The sequence below is a fragment of the Toxorhynchites rutilus genome, chromosome 2, assembly GCF_029784135.1.
Source record: "Toxorhynchites rutilus septentrionalis strain SRP chromosome 2, ASM2978413v1, whole genome shotgun sequence".
Classification (NCBI taxonomy): domain Eukaryota; kingdom Metazoa; phylum Arthropoda; class Insecta; order Diptera; family Culicidae; genus Toxorhynchites; species Toxorhynchites rutilus.
In genome coordinates, this window is record NC_073745.1 from 164038772 (window position 1) to 164048221 (window position 9450).

Consider the following 9450-nt stretch of genomic DNA (forward strand, 5'->3'; position numbering starts at 1 on the left):
AAACTTTCGTTCGAGCTTTTCCGCACCCATCAGCCGTGCTACGCTGTGTCTGACAGAGTTTGCTTCTTCGATCATGCCATTCATATGGACCAGCATCGATCATGTCAAGGACGCGTGAATCGTTATCAACAGCATTCCCCTTATCGGCACGAGAGTAAATAACATCACTACTTTTCAGCATTCTGATTGTGCAATAGGTGTCGAAATTAGGACGCCTGATGATATTGTTACCCTGAAATGTAAATGGGCACCCTAATAAAAAAAAAATACGGGTCTAATATTTTGTGATAAGAAACAAAACTACCGCTTTTCACGGAAATCTGAGAAACACTATATTGGTTTGGCATGGAATGGCTGCTATATAAGAAAGTGGAGCACACTGGGGGAAACCGCATAATTTAACCCTCTGTTAAGCAGATCAAGCTCTGGTTGTGTGAAATAGAGATGGGGAATCCGTTCGCGAACGGTACAAAAGAACTAGTTCGCCAAAAAGAGTGAACGAACCTTCGTTTTTTCGCAGGTTTAAAGGCAAAGCTGCACAGGGTGTTCAATAAGTTTGAATACAACTTTTCATCGTTGTGTAGGTACGAATCATGTGCATTCGGTGTATTGACATTGGTGTCAGCTTTAGCTCCATATCTAGGCCAACCGACACGCACGGTGTCATCTTGCTGTCATTTGTTGATTATTTACCCCGCACGATGAAGTACCGCGACGTCGTAGTAAAGATGTTTGCGAGCGGTGAGCGACCCGGCGATATATTCCGGCGGTTGAAATCCCACGGGCTTGAAGCGGAATTGCAACTGTACCACCATCCGTCGGTACCGGGAGACGGGCTCGGTCAAGAACCGTGCGAGATCCGGGCGGCCGCGTTCGACGAGGATGCCAGCAGCCATCAAGGTGGCGAGGGAGCGGGTTTGTCAAAAAATGAACCGCTCGATCCGCATCTGACCTGGATGTGTCGATAAGGACTGCCCACACCATCATGACGAAGGACCTGGGATACAAGCCGTACAAGAAACGCAAGGTTCACGAGGTAACGAAGGCTACAACGAAGAAGAGGCTGGACGGAGCCAAACTGATACTTTCGCGGTACACAGGTCAAGAGTTCGTGTTTTCTGATGAGAAAATCCAACGACCAAACAAATTATACTGAATTTTTTTTGCTGTCGATTCCTTTTGTTTTTGATCGTTCGTCTCGCTGGATCCGCCCTTTTGGCTGAATATCCCGATTTGTCTCTATCCTGTGAGCGTGTACCGCTAGAGTACAAAACGTGCGGACCCCTAAAAATATATCATTCTCTTCCAAACCGTACATCAGTGCATCGCATCTGAAAGACAACATAAGCAGTCATGTCTGGACGTGGCAACGGAGGAAATGTTAAGGGAAAGGCAAAGTCCCGCTCGAACCGTGCTGGTCCTCCATAGGATGTATTAGCCAATTGCTCCGCAAGGCTGAGCGCGTTGGTGCCGGTGCTCCAGTCTACCTAGCCGCGGTTATAGAGTTTCGGCCGCCGAAGTACGAGCACTGGCAAAGCTGCCTGCGACAACCAGAAAACCCGCCATCTGAACAGAACACACCAGCTAACATCTAGAACAAGGCGGCATCGAGGGTGTTCGAAACGGTTTTTATGTCAAAACCGCGAGTATTAGGTTTTCTAAATTTGAACCAAACGCTAAACGGCAGCAGGGAGCGTTAGCAAAAAGTTTGTTTATTATACTAACTGATTTGCTCATTACGATTTTGGCAGCAATACCAGATAGCATCCTACGCAAGGCGGCATCGAAGGCGTTCAAAATGAAATTGAATGAAATTCATACTGCTCTTCGATCACACCAGCGCGATGTGCATACTTTTCGGCACAGTGCTCCGTACAGGGGTAGCACTTCGGCGGAGCACACTGCCGTAATGAAAGGGTTAAAGGACTTCAATCCGAAGGTCATTTGTCCCTGTATTTACTGTTTAAGGTACGATAATGTGCTCAATAGTGAAAGAGCTTATGACCACCTATGCATTCACCGCCATCACTTTGATTGTACGATATGTGCATACGCAAAAACATGCCTGGCATTGCACATTTAAGTACAAAGGCTTCAGAAAAAATCAAGAAAAAGAAGAAGAAACTAAAAGATAGTGAGAAAGAATTGAGAAATTGTGTAAAAAAACAATATATTTCAAAATATATTTAACAAAGGTCCCCTTTGAATAGTCCTACGTCACTCCGGTTATGTCTCCGACATTACCCACCCGTCTTTTTATTTCGATTTATTGTGCAACTTAAGAACTTCACGACATTCACTAAGACGCGACGCGAGACAAGACAAAACACTAACTGTGAATGAACCACGAACTGACGTAACTTTACGGCGAGCCCAGCATCGAAAAAGTCACCAGACTGGACGAGTGCGGTGCCGGACAACAGCCCTGCAAAGATGATGTTCGCATTGAATCCAGTGGGAACCAGAAAGAGAGGAGTTCAGCGATCGAGGTGGTTGAACCAGGTGGGGCAGGACTTGACAAGAATCAACGCAGTCGGGAGTTGGAGAACTGCAGCTATGAACAGCAATCTCTTCAAGGGATGTAGCATCATTGTAAATAAATGAATAAATAAATCAATAAATAAATAAATAAATACATAAAACCATTTCCGTGTTGCAGACCTTCTCCATACACGTCGCAAATATCCCGGGCTGCTTCGGCGGCTTTTTGACCTCGATGAAAAGCATAGGAGAGTAGGTATCGAAAATGTTGATTTTTGGATTCATGGGTATTCCATATCTAAGCTCCAAAACTAATAAAACAGCAAATAACTCAAAAATACAATTAATATAGTTTTGTAGAGCAGGAAGAGTTCTATCGAATGAATACTTACCTTTTGCCAAACAGCAAACAAATCATTGTAAAATAAAAGAAATATAAAAAACAGTATGAACTTATTTCCCAACCCAATAGATTGATTCGATGGTGAAGTGGAAGTAGAGGACAATGACGACATTATTTCACTAGAACACTAAAGTAGCTACTATCGTATTAGTTATCGAATATCTTACATACGTATTTCGTACTAACGTGATTTATATGTCTGAAGACATCTAGCAGTTGTTTAGAATAACAAAAAAACTTTTTTTTGTACTCGATCGAATACGTTTCATTTTTGTTGGAAACTGTGATGTGGAACAAATTCGTATTGATCTTTGCAGCCGTTTTGGTCACGATAATGACTGTATACGTCAATTATTATCATTATAGTGCAGGTTTATACATGCTATGAAATTTTACTTCTTTTCACGATGCATCAATTTCGTAGTACATACATTAAAGTCCATCAGACACTTTAGCGCTTCGGAATTATAGCCATTAACTTCCTCTCTTTCCTCGTGCGTAAAAATGTTTTCATTATTTTTTGATTATTTTTCATGCTTCTCCCTTGACCACACATAAAACATTTAAATGTTATTAAATCAAATTTTATCTTTATGTGTGAAGCTGTGTATTCCCTTTTTGTGTTTTCATGTTCCCACAACCCAAATACGATATCATTGGGGGTAAAATTAGCACCGGTATGAATGCCTTTCAAACTGCCTGTGTGATATAACGACTTTATTAATATGATGCAAATCTTTGTATGGACAACAATTCTCAGATATGTTGTGAAATGCGAGATGCTATTGTATCGACAAATATTGTGTAATTCAACGATATACAACGTTATTACTTCAGAGTGATTGTACGTGCTACACGATTAATTGATGACTCGCATTAGAGAACAGACATAAATTATCACTTAGCTTGATTTATACACACAAACTATGTGGTCACGTAATAATTCTCACTTAACAACATGTGATAATTTCAGTCCAAATTATTATTAATTGTAATTTAATAACGCATCGACATAAACATGGCACATGAATAAAGAAATTGTCAGTCTGGAACAAATGTGTGAAGATGAGCGTGTGTTGTTCACTACTAAAACATGCCGCCACGTTCATATATCAATATGTTCGTAGAGGAATGATGATAAATGGAAATTACAATTTATATGATCTCACGTTATTTCTTACAAGTAAGTAGTAGATATTTATGTACATATTAATTAGGGAGTGATATATACACTGCCTTTAATAGACTATCACACTTGGTTACCGGTTGGCGTTCACTGCAGAGGGTTTTGAAGATTATCCTGTATTGCCTGCAGCTACTTGAAATGCTCGCCACATAAATTTACTGTGTGCTCAATTAATTAAATTAATTTATGTATGTATGATGATTTTTTCCTCCAAGAAATGGAATTAAAATAATGCAAAAATGTGGGTGCCGTTTCAGTTGTCCAAAGAAGTTTAATGTGAGTTATGTTTTAGGCATAAGTCGAAGAAAATGAAGCGAGTAATTAGCAAAAATAGATTTATTTACACTGTAGTGTATGCTATAAAATAATGACACCATTTGAGAATGTGAATATTGAAAATATGTCTATAATTTGTTGCTTTGTCGTTAAAGAAAATCAATTCCGACTATATCAAAGGCTACGGCCAGCAATCCCTGTGATCTCGTTGGAAACTAAATAAGTGAAACGATGATATTTTGATCGAATAGAAAACGAAAAACAGCCTTTTCACATTTCATCCTGTGGATCCTACCACATTCATAAATCATTATTCCACCTGTTCAAATGCGTCAAAGCGATCGAATGCGTCAAAATCGCGTTGTTTAGGTTTCATAACTTGTGGAAAGCCGCTCAATTCATAAAATGATTAATTGTAACACGAGCAACGGAATTCGTCGAACCATCCGTTATGTGTTTACGTTTGTTAGGCATTCTGTGTATCCATTTCAGGATCCTTCATGACATCCATGATAAATTGTTTGTTTTCCCTTTGGGAGTCTAACCGATGACCTACAATATAAATAAAGGATTCTATGGAAAGAAAACTAATTGTTTCGATCTGGTATAACAGGTAGTTCTTCATACAATTTACCTTCGGATCCGCCTTTGAATGCTTTTAATTGAATATAGACGTTTCTCGAAGAATGGCTGGGCTGATATGATATTCCTAAAATTGAGCGGCATTCTGGGAGGCAATCGCTGCAAATTTTCCAATGAGATCGTTACGCTTTAGTTCTAATATAAGGAAATGCTTTAAAAATATTATTTAACTGTTACATTGTTTTTGTACTGCGTTTCAAATAGTGGTGGGTTTTGAGCATTACTGATGATAATGAATCATTTCCTCGACTGATCTTCCTTCCGAAACGTTTCTACAGAGATGTTTATATCGATCACAGGAAAGATCAATACGGTTAACCGCGATCGTTACGTAACATTTTTTTATTCCTGAATAAATTCTAGCTTCGACGCTGGGACCGAATGAGGGTGTTTCCAGAGCCAAGATAATAAAGCACGTGTTATAATGGGCTTAACAGCAGACAGTAAGCAGGTACTGATTAATGCATCTCGAATATCGCGTTAATTTACCGAATCATGATTTTGTCATGGCTGCTAAACAAAATCTTATTCCGTCTGTTATCGCAGGATGCAAAATAAAGCTAGGACATCTTGGTCATGCTGAAGCAGTTCAATACAGTGGTCCAACAGTGGTTCGTTCAGGAAGGCACTATTCTACGAACGCATTTTCTCATAGGCACGATTTTAAAAAAAGGGTGCGAGCTACCTGAATTCGATATTATTTTTACGATTTACATTCAATCAATTGAATGTTGATGCAATATTCGTTGCTACAAATGCTCCAGGACGCAGTGCTTTCAACCGAATGGAACGTCGGATGGCGGTATTAGTACGATATTAGGCCGACTGGTTTGTTCTTCATGTAAGGACATCAAGTAGCAAGTAGTGAAATGTAACGACAGGAACTGTTGCATTAAGGGGCCGTCCACATAGCACGTGAACAACTTTAGGGGGGGTAGGGAGTATCAAAATGTCCACGCTTGTCCACGGAGAGGGGGGAGGGGGTATAAACTATATCCACGTGGACACGAATAATAAATATTTTTTCAAATATAATCACCGATACATTCTAGAATAAATAAAAATTGTTCCGTGATCAAGAACTTTAGAACTCCGCCCAACCTGAGTATTCCGTAAGTATCAATAAACTGTTTGAGTTGCCTGAGAGTGCTTCATATATTTTTACTAAATCATTGGACTTCTTCACTGAAATTCATATTCTGAAAATGACTCACGTAAACTGTGAACGACCGAGCTATTTCCTATGATCATATGACTTTTATAGTTACAGGCTACGCATAGAAGTTTATAACCAGATACTATAAAAATTAAACAATTCCATAGTGGTTGAGTTTTCATGATATTACGAATATGCTTTTTTCATAAAATATAATTTTCTATAGATTTTGTTCTATCTCGAGAACAGTTAGTCTTAGAATAAAAATGTCTGTATAGTTTTTCATGCGGAATGACGTGTAAAATAAATTTGTTGTATTACTTTTCTCGAAAAGTAACAATTTTTCAAACTATTGGAAATTTTGTTTTCAATTCCTAGGATTTAATGTGTAAGTATAAATTGTCTATGATTATTCATGCACCACAAGTCGTCATAATTTTCCTTTTTTTTTATTAAATTCGTTTATTTTTACAGGCTCAGGCTCAGTTACATAAGTTTAAAGGAGCCGAATTCTTAATCATATTTTTATTACTATACATAAACATTTTCTAAATCTAAGGTAAGTAAGGTAGAAAACCGATTACTCGTGGTCTACTCGAGTTTAGAAGGGTGACATATTTGTTCAGGAAAAGGATGGGATATAAGGAAATTGTTACAATAATGATAATCTCACACACTCAATTCTTAAATCTATTCGTATATCTATTGTGTATTTACATTTCAACTTATTCTACAGTTTGTAGCAAGGGGACCAATTGCACGCAAAGGATATAAGGATATAAGGATAATCACACACGAACATCGATAGCTTTAAGGAAAATATAGATTTGGGACATGTAATCAAGGTCTAACCGAGCCAACACATCTCTCACCGGCACATTGGGCTGTCTTCCTCTAGCCCTAAGGGAGTTTTCTAAATTCGATCTGGCGACAAGATACAACTCGCACGACCGTTTGGTGCTCGATGTCGTGGTAACCGTGGCCACAAACACAAAGATTGATGTCGGCAAGATTAATACGAAAGAGTAGCACGTCTAACGAACAGTGGTTGGACATGAGTCGGGAGAAGGTGCGAATAAAGTCTCGACTCAAGTCCAGACTTTTGAACCATGGTTTGAAGCTCACCTTAGGGATAATTGAGTGGAGCCACCGGCCCAATTCATCTTCGTTCCATTTGCGTTGCCAATTAGCGATGGTATTTTTACGGACTAAAGAATAAAATTCATTGAAGGCGATTTGACGCTGATAAATATCGCCTTCAATCGCACCTACCTTTGCTAATGAGTCAGCCCTCTCATTGCCCGGAATTGAGCAATGAGAAGGGACCCAGACAAAGGTAATGACATAACAGCGTCTGGTTAAAGCACTCAAAACTTCTCGTATTCTCTCAAGGAAATACGGCGAGTGCTTTTCCGGCCTCACTGAACGGATAGCTTCGACAGAGCTAAGACTATCCGTTACAATGTAATAGTGTTCAACAGGTCGTGAGGCGACGCTGTCCAGCGCCCAGTGTATTGCTGCCAATTCAGCAATATACTGTGGACTCATTCATAGAAGACCCATCAGTAAAGTACATATTATCGCAATTGATACGCCCATACTTTGCATTAAAGATCGTAAGAACGAAAATAAATAAATAAATATACGAAGAAGGAACAACCTGCATGGAGATGAATTCATGATATGAACTCAAGAATCCAGAGTGAAAATTTAGCTCGATCAGTTGCTCAAAATTTTCGATCACCAATGGGTTCATAACCTTACACTGAAGAGATAATAAATTGAAGCGATCTTTTAGTGGGAGTACGCCGCCAAAACCTCGAGACTCATGGTATGCGTTGAGGGCATACATCCCAACGCAATACGGAGACAAAGATACTGAATTCGCTCGAGTTTAATGAGGTGTGTTTTGGCAGCTGATTGAAAACAGAAACCGCCGTACTCCATCACTGAGAGAATAGTTGTTCGATACAACATTATAAGATCTTCGGGGTGGGCTCCCCACCAGGTACCGGTAATTGTACGGAGAAAGTTTATTCTTTGTTGGCATTTTTCACTCAGATACCTAATATGGGCCCCCCAAGTACATTTGGAGTCGAACCAGACCCCAAGATACTTGAATGACATAGCAATTCTCCGTGGAGAATTCGATCCCTAGCCCAATGGCCCAGGTTGAAAAATTGTTCAAAGTATCTTGTAAGGGTCCTTGCAGGTCGGATTCGTTTGATCCTACGACAGACACCACTCCATCATCTGCAAGTTGTCTTAGGCTGCAATTTTGTGTAAGGCAATTGTCGATGTCGCTTACATAGAAGTTGTACAAAAGGGGGCTTAATCATGAGCCCTGGGGGAGTCCCATGTAAGAGACCCGACTTACTGCCGAATCTCCGTGAGAAAAGTTCAAATGTTTCTCACAAAGCAAGTTATATAACATATTATTCAATAGAGGCGGCAGACCCCGAGAGTGTAATTTGTCTGACAAAACCTCTATTGAAACAGAATCAAAGGCCCCCTTTATGTCCAAGAATACTGAAGCCATTTGTTTTTTTGCGGCGTAAGCCATTTGAATTTCTGAAGAAAGCAACGCAAGACAATCATTCGTCCCCTTGCCCCTGCGGAACCCATATTGTGTATCTGAAAGTAGGCCATTCGTTTCAACCCATCGATCAAGGCGAAACAAGATCATTTTCTCCAACAATTTCCGTATACAAGACAGCATTGCTATTGGGCGGTACGAATTGAAGTCGGACGCGGGTTTTCCGGGTTTTTGAATAGCTGTAACTCGTACTTGTCTCCAATCATCTGGAACAATATTATGCTCCAGGAACCGATTGAATAAATTCAACAAGCGATGTTTCGCCACATCAGGGAGGTTTTTCAACAAGTTGAACTTAATTCTATCCGTTCCTGGAGCCGAATTGTTACATGAAAGGAGAGCAAGAGAGAATTCCACCATCGAAAACCCGGAATCAAGATCGTACCTATCTTGTGGTATATCTCGAACAATTTTTTGCACAGGAGCGGAATCGGGACAAACCTTCCGCGCAAAATTAAAAATCCATCGATGTGAATATTCTTCGCTTTCATTCGTTGAAGAGCGATTTCTCATGTTTCGAGCCACTTTCCACAATTTTTTCATTGACGTTTCTCGTGACAAACCTCCCACGAAATTTCGCCAATAAGCACGTTTTTTCCCTTTGATCAAATTTTTAAATTGATTTTCAGGGTCCAAATACGTCTGAAAATTTTCAGGGGTTCCACGTTTCCGAAAAGCTTTAAATGCATTCGATTTTTCTACATAAAGCT